At 44.4% G+C, this 15,205-nt stretch overlaps 1 pseudogene; it reads left to right on the plus strand.

The window, feature by feature from the left end:
• The first annotated feature begins 10,959 nt into the window (after positions 1–10,959).
• LOC124661707 lies at positions 10,960–14,221 on the plus strand (annotated as a pseudogene).
• Positions 14,222–15,205: the final 984 nt, after the last annotated feature.

A 15,205-nucleotide genomic window follows, 5' to 3' on the forward strand; every position in this document is an offset into this window, starting at 1 on the left:
CAGTTGAACAACTACGCTTAAGGTAAGGAAAGCTCTGAAGTGGCGGCAGAAATTGTTCAACATTTATATTGCCGGGCTTATCTTTCTTTCATCTCAGGTGATTCATGTCAAACAAAGCCACATTTTGCATGGAGTACAAGACATTCTGTATTTGTTCTTTATCCAAGAACATGGAATGCAAAAGAGGCAACATAGTACATTTTTCACATTAAGATAGCTGCACTATCTGAAAAAGAATGCAGACTTTGAATTAAAAAAGATTCTTTGTAAGAATATAGCTAATAACTCTGTTCGTATTTTTAATTTACTTTATGCCTTAAAGTTAGTCTCTCCGAATCCCCTAATATCAAAATCTGCCAGATTCTTTCTTTTTTGTTGTAAATTGGATAATTGCAACATTGTTTTATCAACTATGTTATTGCATAATGGTGCTAATGTGACTATTGATTCTCGTCGCCTTACTAACTCTGACCATCAAATTATAAAAGGCATTTAACTCTAGATAACATTTGTGTACCTTTTAACAGTACAAAAGTGGTTATTGTTGGTCAAGTTTAGCTAAACAGATCAACTTAGTTGAGTATTTATTTTCTGGACAACTATGCAATTACTAAAAGAAAATCATCTTTAATAGTACAGGAAGAACATTTATTTTCTGGAATACAGGGTTATTTATTATAGCTAGTGACTTGCTTTCACTAATATTTTCCTAGCAGGCGCCTTATGCAAAATTCCTTTAATAGTACAGGAAGAACATCATTTAGTTTTTTCTAGCCTTTAGCTCTCCTAGCACATCGCAGTTCATCCGTGTTCCTAATTCAGTTATAAACAAACGTAAATCGTTTGTGCACACACGTATGACTCTATCTCTTCTTTTCAGACGAACATATTGTCAAGCAATTACAAAGAAACATATCTACATCAGCAATTGAAAAGTTGATCTGTTCTCACCTTGGCATCAGATGAAGTGGAAGTCAGAAAAGGGGGAGGAGCTGCCCGCATCGGTGAGGAATGGGCGTGACAAAGTAGACGGGGACGGGTTGGCTGGCTTTCAGCTCCTCCAGCTCACATGAAAGGAGGTCGGTGGTGTTGTGGTGCATCTCACAATGGGCGTCTAGATACATCCCAACGTGGGACGGAGGGAATATAGGAAATGAAACTATGAGACTTCTACCATACTAACCAATCGCAGTTGAACATCATTATGTGAAATTTAGGAGTAGTTCTACCCTTTGATGGAAATAAAAAAGGTAACATAGCAGAACTTTGTTACAAGAAAGAGAGAGTAGGGAGAATAGGAACTATCAAACTCATATAGCTGCATGAACATAGGTTAAACCCGACTATAGAATCTTGATGGGTAAACCACATAGTAATAACCACTGAACTTCTTCGAACCAGCATACAGTAAACATGCAACCACTTAATTTTGTGTAAACATATGACAAAGTCGTCGTGATCTGATTCGATTACCCAACCGAAATGTAATATTGCAGAAAAAACGGATAATATAACAGAATCATCGTATTTCAAACAAACAATTAGGGAACTTTAAAATTGTGGAGAACAATTTAGGCTTGTTTACATAACAGCTAAGCATCATTTATCTCAAGCATAATCTCACAACATTAGCAAGTCAACATCGCGGCCACACCCCAGGTGGTTAGCACGGTGCTAGTTGTCGAAAGAGAAGAAGAAGAAGGAAAACTCCATGGAGTGCAAAGGCCGGTATATTTCATTAGTGAAGTTTTATCTTCTTCTAAACAGCGGTACCCGCAGTACCAGAAACTAGCATATGGAGTGATTACAACAGCAAGAAAGTTGCGCCACTACTTTTCGGCACACCCGATAATAGTAGTCAATGAAGCACCTCTCTCAAACATACTGAACAATCCAGAAGCTACAGGGCGTGTCTCCCTTTGGGGAATAGAACTTTCCCCTCGGGACATCACGTATGAAAAAAGAAAGGCAATCAAGTCGCAAGTTTTGCCAGATTTCATCGCAGAATGGATGGAGCTGCAAAACACGGGACCCCCAGATCTGTCGAGAACTTGGACTATGAACTTTGATGGATCCAAGAGAGTAGAAGGAGCTGGCGCAGGAGTGATACTCATATCACCTGAAGGCGACAAGTTAAAATATGTCCTACGGATGACGTTCCCAAATGCATCCAACAATGAAGCAGAATACGAAGCCCTCATACACGGGATGAAGATGGCGAAAGCTTGCGGTGCAACTCGACTAAAAATCTTTGGCGACTCACAACTAGTGGCTCAGCAAGTTATGAACCAATGTGACGCAGTCAATGATAGCATGATAGCATACAAGGAGGTGTACAATGAGCTGGAGAAGCTGTTTGATGGATGCGAGGTAAATCACATCAGTAGATTGAGCAATGATGAAGCCGACGTCCTCGCAAACATCGGGTCGCAGTGCCTTCCAATCCCGCCAGGCGTATTTTGGGAAGAAATAGCGGAGAGATCAACGAAGCCGAAGAAGATGCAGAAAAAAGCAAAAGAAGAAAAAACCTCGGCGTCTCTCAAAAAAGCCGTGGAGGACGAAGAGGACCAAGAACTTGTGATGATGGTAGAAGTTCCTTGGATGCAAGCGTACATATCATATATCCTCGGAAAGGAAATACCCGACGATCCAGTTGCAGCGAGGCGAGTTATTCGACGATCCAGAGCTTTCACAGTGGTCAAAGGGGAGTTATATAAGCGAAGTATTTCAGGCGTCTTGCAAAGGTGTGTCACACCCGAAGAAGGAAGAATAATCCTAAAGGATGTGCATGAAGGGATATGTGGTCACCACGCAAGCAGTCGAGCTATTGCAGCCAAGGTTTTTCGGACAGGATTTTACTGGTTGACAGCAATCGAGGACGCAAAAGAGATAGTACGAACCTGCGACGCGTGCCAGAGATTTGCCGCAAAACCGCACTCTCCGGCGGCAGAACTGATGCCAATACCATTGTCATGGCCCTTTGCCCAATGGGGACTCGACATGGTAGGCAAGTTGCACAAAGCTTCGCCAGGAGGATACGAGTACCTCTTGGTTGCTGTCGACAAATTCACCAAGTGGGTAGAAGCGAAGCCAATAAATTCGCCAGATGCAGCATCAGCAATAAAGTTTGTGAAAGGCCTCGTTTTTCGGTTCGGAGTGCCTCATAGCATTGTCACAGACAATGGCAGCAATTTTACGTCGAAGGAGTTCAAGGCATACTGTGCAGAGGTAGGCATCAAATTGCACTTCGCATCAGTTGCACATCCCCAAACCAATGGTCAAGTCGAAAAAGCCAATGGTATCATCTGCAACGGCATTAAAAAACGTCTGCTGGGACCACTTGAAAAGGCTCGACATACCTGGCCAGAAGAATTGCCAAGTGTTTTGTGGAGCATCCGAACAACACCAAATACGGCGACACAAGAAACTCTGTTTTTCCTCGTCCACGGAGCCGAAGCAGTATTACCAATTGAAATAGAGCACGATTCTCCAAGAGTAACAGAGTATGATGAGGAAACATCACGAAAAGCTCGGGAGGATGATATGGATGCACTCGATGAAGCTCGAGATGAAGTACTGTCACGAGTTACCAAGTACCAGCAAGATCTGAAGAATTACCACAGTCGATGATTGCGGCCCAGATCTTTCCAGGTCGGCGATTTGGTCTTACGGCTCAACCAGCAAAGTACTGAGAAGCTCGAGTCACCATGGTTGGGACCTTACGTCGTCACGGAAGTCATCGACCGAGGAGCGTACAGGATCAAGGACAAGAAGACAGGGGTTCCCGAGAAAAACCCCGGAACGTGGCACAGCTCGAGGCGGTTCTACGCCTAGAGTCGAAATATAGTCCTCCTTTGTAAAAATACAATGTACTGAAACGCCCGCGAGTTTTCAGACGCACTCTTTTCCTTTTCGGGGCACCGAGTGGGGCCGGAAAGGTTTTTAATGAGGCGGGCTCGCGGTGCTGCAATATAATAAAGATAGTGCAGATATACTTCTTATTCTTCGACATGCTCGGGGGCTCAGTACCTTTAAATTACAAAATATATACAATACAGATAAACCAGACTTACCAAAATATTTCGCCTTGGTACAAGAATACCTCGCCAAATAGAATATCGGAAGATAACAACTATAAATATAGTGTACTCGTGAAAATTCTATTGCTTTGGTCTAAAAACCTCGCAACAAAAATATAGAACGTCATAACCTAGACACTCGGGGGCTCGTGTCCATCGACAGCAAAATATATTTCCTCGCAATAAGAGAAAAATCTTCGGGATAAAAAAACAATATAAGCTCCAGCCAAAGGCTCGGGGGCTTGACGATCAAAAATAGAAATAATACATATTTACAGAGATGACAGCTTTACAATATAAATCATGTCTACAAAGACATATCAATGGTGAACTTACAGCAAGAATAAGGAAAAGATCCTCAATGGATACCTAACACATGGTCTATGGTCGTTCGTTCATTGGACGGACGAGTACTATGCTCGGCATAGCTACCTTTCACAAAGAACTCAGCGTCCATCCGAAGAAGTTCATCCATCATATCTTCGGCCACAGGAGTCACCAGATCATCAATTTTGCCCACGTTTCTCTTTTTCTTCGACATTTTAGCCAGGCAAGTGGGAACAATTTGATCCAAGGGCAATTTTGGATGGCAAATTTTTATCATCATCATAGCAAATCTTGCGCCAGCAGAGAGTTGAGCCCGCACAAAGCCATGGATTCGAGGAGCATCTCGAAATTTTTCCATTAGTGCAGGAATCGTTTCTGGCATCTTGATGCGAGGGAACATGGTTCCATAAACTAAGAATAAAGTCCTCGTACAGAAGTCAAGGAAGTCACGGACCTGAGCCGCGCGGTCTTGAAATTTGACAATTTGGCGGGTACGCTCAGGAGTGACCCAAAAATTAGAACCATGTTGTGCAGCCAGTCTGAGCAAAACATTGGTTCGAGCTTCGACACGTGGATCTTCGGCAGCAGTATCCAAAAATGAGCCTGGTACAGCAAACAAACTGTCAAGGAAGGAAGAATAGCGGCAATAATATCCAGCATGGTTATGAACAGGAAATATACCTGTCATGTCCAGGCTGGCGTCAGTCATTAGCTGAAGCATATAATTTTCTCGAGAGGAAGCTTCGGTAGCCTCAGCAACAGCAGCATCCTTTGCAGCAATGGCTTCTCTTGCCTGTTGAAGAGCAATGTTTTCTCTCTCGGATGCCTGTCGAGATTGTTCCATCATCACAAGAGTTTGTTTTTTCATAGATTGGAGTTGTTGGCGCAATTCTTGCAAATCTTGCGACAAATATTGTCCCAAAGAACCGTCGACAAAGTTATCATTGACTAGTGTTTTCTTCGAGAAGGAAGAAGCAGGAGAAGTATCGGCAGAATGGGGATCAGCAGAGTAGTTATCAAATATCAACTGGAAAAGAAAATTCAAATATCAAAGGACTGCACAAGACAGAATTCCATTGCTCTTCAAGAAATTTACATGGATATTATAGAAGGAGTTCTTCAGAAGTACTAAGGTAATTGTCGCCAAAACTCATATAGCGACGACAGCTAAAGAAACAGGAAAAATAAAAAGAAGGAGCATTCAACTAGACCTCCGGCTTTGATGAGCTAGGAGTCGAAGATGGCTTGATCCCGAGATAGGACAAGATTTTCTTCGTGTTGGGTTTTGCCGCCTTGATCAATGATCGCCACTTCGTATGTTCTATCTGCTTTGTGTCGCCTACTTTCGCCCAGTCGATAGTTTGTTGGCTATCAGCGACCAAGGCAACAACGCTTTCAACAGCAACCTTCATGTTCTCCTGGCGCATCTTCAGTCCAAGATCTTCTGGTGGATTAAAACACTTGGCAAGAGCAAGGAAAGTCGCGGGTTCCTCTTTCTTCGGGAAGAAATAGGGGAAGAGTCGCGACAACCCGGATTTAGCTTGATCAATGCCCTCGCGTGCTTCTGTTCCATGAAACTCAAGGAATGAAATAGCGTCAAGAAGAGGATCGTTGTCAGGATCTTCAAGTTCAAATTCTTGAGATGTCTTACCTGCCAAGATAAAAACTTATTGATCAACAAACGAGTGAAAGAGAGAAAATCGAAAGGATGTGAAGTGGTTCAGATACTTACTGACAAAGCGACGGTTTTGCGACCTTACGCGCTTAATGATCGCCTCCTCGCGAGCAGATTGTGCGGCTATATGCTCGCTCAGCGAAGTCTCGGCATCGTGCAGTCTCTTCCTAAGATCTTCGACACCAGCAGCATTGGCCTTGGCCTTGTCAGCTTCTGCTCTAGCCTGGATAGCATCTGCTTCGGCCTTCTTACGAGCCTCTTCACTTTGCTATAATTTTTGAGCAAGTATATTGGCACGTTCGTTGGCCTCTGTCAGTTTTTCTACCAAGAAAGTTAAAATTCGTTAAAAACATCGACAAACAAGGGCAAAAAGAAGCGGCAAGGCATTACCTTCAGTCTTACTCGCATACTCACGATACCCAATGAATTGGGCACCGATACGAACAAGCTCTTTGATCATAGGCTGTTAAAGAAGGATAAAGAAAGAAAATGTCGGTATGAGAAAATTATGATGGCATAAAGAAGCAAACAGAGGAAATACAGACAGTGACAAGAAAGTTAATAACTTACATCATCCAAGAGAGGGTTAGCGGAGTTCCTCAATTGGAGAGTAGGCTGCGGGATTGTTTCAACCCTTGCCCTTTTCGGTGAAGGGACAAGGGGGCTCGAAGGAGGAGTAGAAGCGCCGACATTTTGTTGAGGAGGCGAGGATTCCTCTCCTTCAACTGGCGTATCCGAAACAACCAGGGTATGTGACGTACTCGTTCGAGCAGCCACATCAAAAGCTGGTACGATCTGACAGCCGATCTGCGTCTTCCTCGCCAGCATATTTCCAGAGAGGGTTTTTGCGAGCCTGAAGAGGCTGCACTCTGGTCCTAAGAAAATACGCTGTAATTTGAATACCTGACAACTCTTTGCCGCGAGTATTTTGCAACTCATGGATGCGAGTCATCAGGGCCTCTGTCGAAGTTTTTCTTCCTCGGTAGCCTCTCGCATCCCAGGAACGGCGGCGAAGGATTTTCTCGGCACCATCGAAAGGAGGGATGTTATCTTCAGCACATCCATGGTTCTCCTCCTGAATATACAACCACTTCTTGCGCCACCCTTGAACTGAGTCAGGGAGCTAGACGTCGAAGTAATCGACCGTGGGGCGAACAGAAATAACAACGCCGCCTATATTATAGGCGATATTGGGGGAGCCGTTGCGGCGACAAAAGAAAATGCGCTTTCATAGTGCCCAGTTAGGCTGAACGCCAAGGAAGGCCTCACAGAGGGTGATGAAAATGGAGATATGGAGGATAGAGTTGGGCGTGAGGTGGTGAAGTTGAAGACCATAAACAAAAAGCAATCCACGGAGGAAAGGATGAATAGGGGCGGAAAGACCGCGAATGAGATGGTCGACGAAGCTTACCCGATACCCCATTGGAGGAGTTGGGTAGCTTTCTTCACTAGGGAAGCACAGGGCTTTGGGTTTCTTGTTAATCCCGAGCTTCTTCAAGAGATTGATGTCTTGGGTGGAAATTTTGGACCTTTCCCACTCCGCGCTTCCCAGATCCGCGGCGGCCATTGACGATTCAGGCGTGGTGTGCCTGGTCAACCGACGCGGTGGCATCAACAATGGCGCAGGAATGCAGCTTGGAGAAGATAAGCTTAAGGAATTGAGAGGCGCAGGAGGAGGTTTTGCAGAGGAGAGCAGGAGAACGGCGCGAGCGGAAGTGCTCGAGGAAGAAGAAGGAGATCTTATATAGAGGTGCGGCGAAGCGGCGGAACGTAGGATGGACAAAGTGTGCGGCAGATGATAACCACGTGGAAACAAGGGTAAAAAAGTATTTTAACACTGGAGAAGTTACGGTACGTGCGCCAGGAAAAGCGGAGAACGTGTGTCCTCCACTTACACGAAGTGTCAAGATAATGGATAATTTGGGCCCGCAGGGCAGCAGGAGAAAACTTCTCGCGATTTCTGGATTTACAATCGTGGCTATCGTCAGCAAAAACGTCACCTTGACAGAAAGAAAAATTCGACTCAACAGTTGCATCAAAAGGCGACATGCAAAAATATTGGAAAGCCTTTGATCAAATACAAGTTTTTGGTCAAATGCTCGGGGGCTACTGTGAAAAAATGAAAAGGTCAAGAAAGACAAGATAGAAATGGTGTGAGCCTATGATCAAATACAAATATTTGTTCATAGCCTCGGGGGCTACTCCCATCGGGAGCGCTGTTCGCGCACCCGAGAAATTATAAAACTTCGGGAGAGAAAGAAAATATAGCGGCATAAAGCGTGGAGCCTACAACCAAGCACAAGTCCTTGGCTGTAGCCTCGGGGGCTACTCCCATCGGGAACGCTGTTCGCGTGCCCGATGAAATTGTAAAAAGAAAGACAGAATGAAAAGAAGAAAGATAGAAGATCAAAAGAGTATATTTCGAGTTATAAATAACTCTGCATATACTCCCATCGGGAGAGCAATATAAGTCATCTTTGACTCAATAAAATGTGCCATTCCATCAGCCGAATAAGCACTCGACAATATATTCTCGGAACGCCGAAGTTGCGATCAATTTCTGAATACCGCAAAACTTTGCGAAGGTAAGACCCCAGATTCATTCTGTGAGGCGTGGCGCCGTCTCTGACGTCGGTTTGCTACTTTTATCCGTATCAACAGATACGAAGAAAAATCCTAACGGACGCGTTAGGTACCCGATAAATATGACTGGGACTCGACAGAATGGTAAGACCTTAAGCGGCACCTGTCGAAGTTTACACCAGTATCCCGAAATCATGTCCGGGGACGTGATTTTGAAGTAGGTTTTTGCTGATTGCCACTAGAGCAGTTAACTAGTACCTGATCCGTCAGATGAACTAGCCCCAATTACCATTATCCCTGTACAATATAGAAATATAGAAAAGTTTAAGTTGTCGAGTAAAAATAAACAGTGGAGATTTTCCCTGACTCTACGATTCAAGCAAAATCTCGGGGGCTACTAACATAGGCATCTCCAATGGGCCTGCCGAAGATAGTACCCGAGGTTTATTGAAGGCCCGCTACTCGAAGAATAAGAAGATTCGGAAGCCCAAGATATTGTTAAGAAAAGCTAGAGTTGTAATAGGAAGTAATATTTGTAATCTTGCGGGAGGAGTTAGAAACCTTCCCGGACTCTGTAACTTGTACAATACGAATCCCTCGGCACCACCTCCTATATAAGGGGGGGTCGAGGGACAAAGAAGGCATCGAATCATTGTTTCTCAAATCCTAGTTTTATAATCGTCGAGTACTTTTCGGCTGAAACCTTCGAGATCTACTTGACCTCTACTTCCAACTAAACCCTAGTCTACAACTCGTAGGCATTGATAAGTTAATACCTTGTCACCTACAGAATGAAGAACTTAACAAAACATGCATAAGGGATACGTGATACATAATTCCATATACAATAAACCATGGTTTACCCGCAGATATTCACAAAGTAGAAAGAATAACAAAAGTACTGAAACTAAGATGAATCAAGGTTCCATAATTCTACATCGACACAGTGAGTACTAATTCAGAGTTTATAGGAGAAAAATAGCATTACTTGTTGGATTGTTACAGCGTCTAAGAAGAGTAAACTGAAGATTTGTTCATATCCATAGCTACATTGATGAGCACATCACACAAGACCACCTCTCCACCTATATAGCCAACAACATGACGAAACCAAATTTTGGCAGACCTGTAACAACTTATGAGGGGAACAATAATAAGGGAGACATATGCTTAGGCATCAGGCCGATCCTTGCCTCAATTCAAGTTGTTTCCAGATTTTAGAGAAAAAAGTAAGACTTCTTGAAGTATCATGTAGAAGAAGGAATGAATTTATCCATGTAGCGACTCGTATGCCCTGATACAGTTACTATTCATAGCCATTGACTAAATGATGGGTACTTAATTAAACTCGATTTAGCCTAGTACAATTCAAGAATTCAGTAAAAGTTTCTCAGGGATCACATATAGCTAATGAGAGTACAATGTTCTCAACTGCTACTTTCATACAAACAATGCAGGGTAAGCGCAGACGCAGTATACTTGGTTCATCCGAAGCCCTATTATTCATTGAAAATATTATTACCTGATTACTGGTATTAGTTTATGGAGATATACACCGATATACATGGACATGGGGGGATATTCTGATCATTCTAACTGATATCGATTCTGAAAAAGAAAATGTAGCCAGGTTCCATCGCTGCCAGCTAAGAAAATATCAGAGCAAAACTATCCAAGCAACCTAGTGCACCCTACATCGCCGCTCGTGCGCCCACTAGTGGAGAAGAGGCCTTTGGTCCCAAGCAAATGTCCCAGTGCTGAACCAAACCGGGTCCAATGGTGGCATAGGTCCCGGTTCGTTTCTGCCCAGGATGACCCCACACGCTGGAGCTTGTCCGGTAGTGGCCTTTGGACCCGGTTTGTAATACAAACCGGGACTAAAGGGTCCACGGCAGGGCTCGGCAGGCCATGTCAGGCGTGGGAAACCTTTAGTCCCGGTTTGTATTACAAACCGGGTCCAAAGCCCCACCCTCTGGACCCGGTTTGTGTTACAAACCGGGACAAGGTCCCCAATCTGGCTATATTACCTTGCCCTGCCCAAGTGTTAGCCACACTTGGCCATTTTTACTTTCTTCACAAGAGGGGTGTATTGCTCTCCTCTCTTCTTCACATGCACAAGAGGTGTTTGATGAAATGCTTAAGAGGATTTGCCACTTGATTTTTTCTTCTTCATCGAGGTTAACAACTTTATCATTTTCATCTGTAATTGATAAAATGCATGTGTATATATACATCGTGATGTTCTGTAATGATTTTGATCAGCTAAATTATATCATGCAGATGAATCGGCAATGGATGTACATTGACCGACGGTTTGACGAGTTCACTTCGGGACTGGATAATTTTATGGCCGTGGCGGAGGCAAACAAACATGGTGGCTTCATGTATTGTCCACGTGTGAACTGTAAGAATACCGTAAATTACGCTCACTCGAGTCTCATTCACAGCCACCTTCTGCGATCCGGTTTCATGCCCAGTTACTATTGTTGGACCAAGCACGGAGAAAGAGGGGTTATGATGGAAGACAATGAAGAAGAGGAAGAGGATGATGACGGTTATCCCAATTTCCCTGAATACGATGATACTGCAGAAGGCAATGAAGACAATGAAGTAGAAGATCAAGAGGCACCGGATGAGCCTGCCGATGATGATCTTGGTCGGGCCATTGCCGATGCAAGGAGAGAATGTGAAACTGAAAAGGAAAGGTTGGCCTTCGACAAGATGATAGAAGATCACAACAAATTGTTATACCCAACTTGCGAAGATGGCCATAAAAAGCTAGGCAGCACGCTGGAATTGTTGCAATGGAAGGCGGAGAACGGTGTCACTGACTCAGGATTTGGGAAGTTGCTGACAATAATTAAGAGGAAGCTTCCAAGGGGTAACGAATTGCCCGCCAGTACGTACGAAGCGAAGAAGATTGTCTGCCCTCTAGGATTAGATGTGCAAAAGATACATGCATGCATTAATGATCGCATCCTCTACCGCGGTGAGTACGAGAATTTGGATGCATGTCCGGTGTGCACCGCATTGCGGTATAAGATCAGACGAGATGACCCTGGTGATGTTGAGGGCGAGCGCCCCAAGAAGAGGGTTCCTGCCAAGGTTATGTGGTATGCTCCTATAATACCACGGCTGAAACGCTTGTTCAGGAATAAAGAGCACGCTAGGTTGTTGCGATGGCACAAAGAAGACCGTAAGAAAGACGTGATGTTGAGGCACCCTGCTGATGGATCCCAATGGAGAAAAATCGATAGAGAGTTCCCAAACTTTGCACAGGATGCAAGGAACTTAAGGTTTGGTCTAAGTACGGATGGCATGAATCCTTTTGGAGAGCAGAGCTGCAGCCATAGCACCTGGCCTGTGACTCTTTGTATATATAACCTTCCTCCTTGGTTGTGCATGAAGCGGAAGTTTATTATGATGCCAGTGCTCATACAAGGCCCGAAGCAACCCGTGAACGACATTGATGTGTACCTGAAGCCATTAGTCGAAGAACTTCTACAGCTGTGGTCCCTAGCAGGTGTACGTGTGTGGGACGAGCACAAGCAGGAGGAATTTGACCTAAGAGCGATGCTTTTCGTAACCATCAATGACTGGCCTGCTCTTGGTAACATTTCAGGACAGTCAAACAAGGGATACAATGCATGCACACACTGTTTACATGAGCTCGAAGGTGATTATTTGGAAAAAGGTCAGAAGGTCGTGTACCTGGGGCATCGTCGATTTCTTAGGATTACCCATCCCGTAAGAAAGAAAGGCAAGCATTACGACGGTGAGGCTGATCACCGGAGGAAGCCTCCCCATCGTGATGGTGTTGATATATTTGGTATGGTCAAGGATCTAGATCTAATATTTGGAAAGGGTCCTGGCGGACGGTCCGTTCCGAATGACGCTGCCGGACACGCGCCCATGTGGAAGAAGAAATCTATTTTTTGGGAGCTAGAATATTGGAAAGTCTTAGAAGTCCGCTCTTCAATCGATGTGATGCACGTGACGAAGAATCTTTGCGTGAACCTGCTAGGCTTTACGGGCGTGTACGGGAAGACAAAAGATACACCGAAGCACGGGAGGACCAACAACGTTGGAAAGACCCCAAAAATCTGCATGAGAGAGTTAAAGGACGTCATTTATCTAGCTACGCTCTTACAAAAGCGAGAAGGAAATATTTTTTGAATGTCTTAGCAGTATCAAGGTCCCGTCCGGCTTCTCCTCCAATATAAAGGGAATAATAAATATGGAGAAGAAAACATTCCGGAACCCGAAGTCTCATGACCGTCACGTGATAATGACACGGTTGCTTCCGATTGCATTGAGGGGGCTTCTACCGGAAAATGTTCGACTGCCCATTGTGAAGCTATGTGCATTCCTCAATGCAATTTCTCGAAGGTAATAAACCCAGAAATTCTACCGAGGTTGCAGAATGATGTGGTCCAATGTCTCGTTAGTTTTGAGCTGGTGTTCCCACCATCCTTCTTCAATATTATGACACATCTCCTCGTTCACCAGGTCGATGAGATTTCCATTCTCGGTCCTGTGTTTCTACACAATATGTTCCCCTTCGAGAGGTTCATGGGAGTCTTGAAGAAATATGTTCATAACCGTGCTAGGCCAAAAGGAAGCATCTCCAAGGGCTATGGAACGAGAGGAGGTCATTGAATTCCGTGTTGACTTTATTCCCGACCTTAAGCCGATTGGTGTTCCTGAATCGCGGCATGAAGGGAGACTAAGTGGAAAAGGCACGCTAGGAAGGAAATCAATGATATGTAGGGACGGGATTTCTTTGACTCAAGCACACTACATAGTTCTACAAAGTTCCACCATGGTGGCTCCGTATATCGGTGAGCACAAGAACTTTCTACGCTCCCAGAACCCGGGGCATTCGAACGATTGGATTAGACGTGAACACATGTCGACTTTCGGCGGTTGGTTGCAAAAACATCTCCTGAATAACGAAGATATTGAAGATCAGCTGTACTTGCTGGCCCAGACACCATCTTCGACTGTAGTGACTTTCCAAGGGTACGAGATAAATGGGAATACATTTTACACGATCGCCCAAGATAAAAAGTGCACCAACCAAAACAGTGGTGTCCGCTTTGATGCAATAATGAATGAAGGCCCAAATGACACATATTATGGTTACATAGAGGATATCTGGGAACTTGAGTATGGACCTTCTTTTAAGGTCCCTTTGTTTAGGTGCAAATGGGTCAACAAAACAGGAGGCGGGGTTCAGGTAGACAAGTTGTATGGAATGACAACAGTGGATCTCAACAATCTTGGGTATAGAGACGAACCATTCGTCCTAGCCAAGGATGTGGTCCAGGTTTTCTATGTGAAGGATATGTCTAGCAAACCAAGAAAAAGGAAACATAAGGAAACAAATACATCAAACGATGAGCCAAAGCGCCACATAGTTCTTTACGGAAAAAGAAACATCGTGGGAGTGGAGGACAAGACAGACATGTCGGAAGATTATAATAAGTTTGATGAAATTCCACCCTTCAGAGTGAACATTGATCCAAGCATCAAGTTAAATGATGAAGATGCTCCATGGTTAAGGCCGAAGAAGATTAAATGATGAAGATGCTCCATGGCACAAATGAGTATCTCAACATGGCAATCAATTTCCCATTTATTTTTGTGTAATCATTTAACTGTATGTAAGATATGAAAAGTGGAGATGTGGTTGGCTTTTTGTACCATATATATAGAGGAGATGTAGTCGTTCACGGGTTTGCGGGGAAAAATTCCGAGGCGCAGTTTCCGAAGATGCCGTAGGGCATGTGCACCAACAACATCTTCGAGAAACTGCGCCACGGGAGATTTCCCAACCCTTTCCCCAACACTATTAGAGGAGATGTAGTCGTTCAGGGGCTTGCAGGAAAAAATTCCGAGGAGCAACTTCCGAAGATGCCATAGGGCGTGTGCACCAACGACATCTTCGAGAAGTTGCGCCACGGGAGATTTCCCAACCCTTTCCCCAACACTATTAGAGGAGATGTAGTCGTTCACGGGCTTGCAGGGAAAAAATTCTGAGGCGCAGCTTCCGAAGATGCCGTAGGGCCTGTGCACCAACAACATTTTCGAGAAGCTGCGCCACGGGAGATTTTCCAATCCATGGGAATGAATCTCTGCTTGGCTTGTTGATCTGCTTGGCAAGCCGTATCGATGCTCCTTTTATAGGCACAGCACCGCTTCTACTCGACAGGGCGTCGTGCGTGATACGTCCAATTTGCATCACTATTTTATATCATAATTTGCTGTTATTCATTGATATATTTCATATTGGGACACAATACTTATGTTATTTCATCTATTTTGCATGTTTCATGATTGTTTGGAGATTGAGCACCGGAGCCAGGATTCTGCTGGAAAAAGCACCGTCAGAATGCAATATTTCGGAAGATCAACTGTGGAAGGGAGTTTTACCAAAAATCCTATTTTTCCAGATGACGAAGGAAGCCAGAAGGAGGGGCCAGGAGGACCCAGGGTGGGCCCACACCCTAGGGCGGCGCGGCCCATGCCCTGGCCGCGC

This window comes from Lolium rigidum, chromosome 6, assembly GCF_022539505.1.
Source record: "Lolium rigidum isolate FL_2022 chromosome 6, APGP_CSIRO_Lrig_0.1, whole genome shotgun sequence".
NCBI lineage: Eukaryota > Viridiplantae > Streptophyta > Magnoliopsida > Poales > Poaceae > Lolium > Lolium rigidum.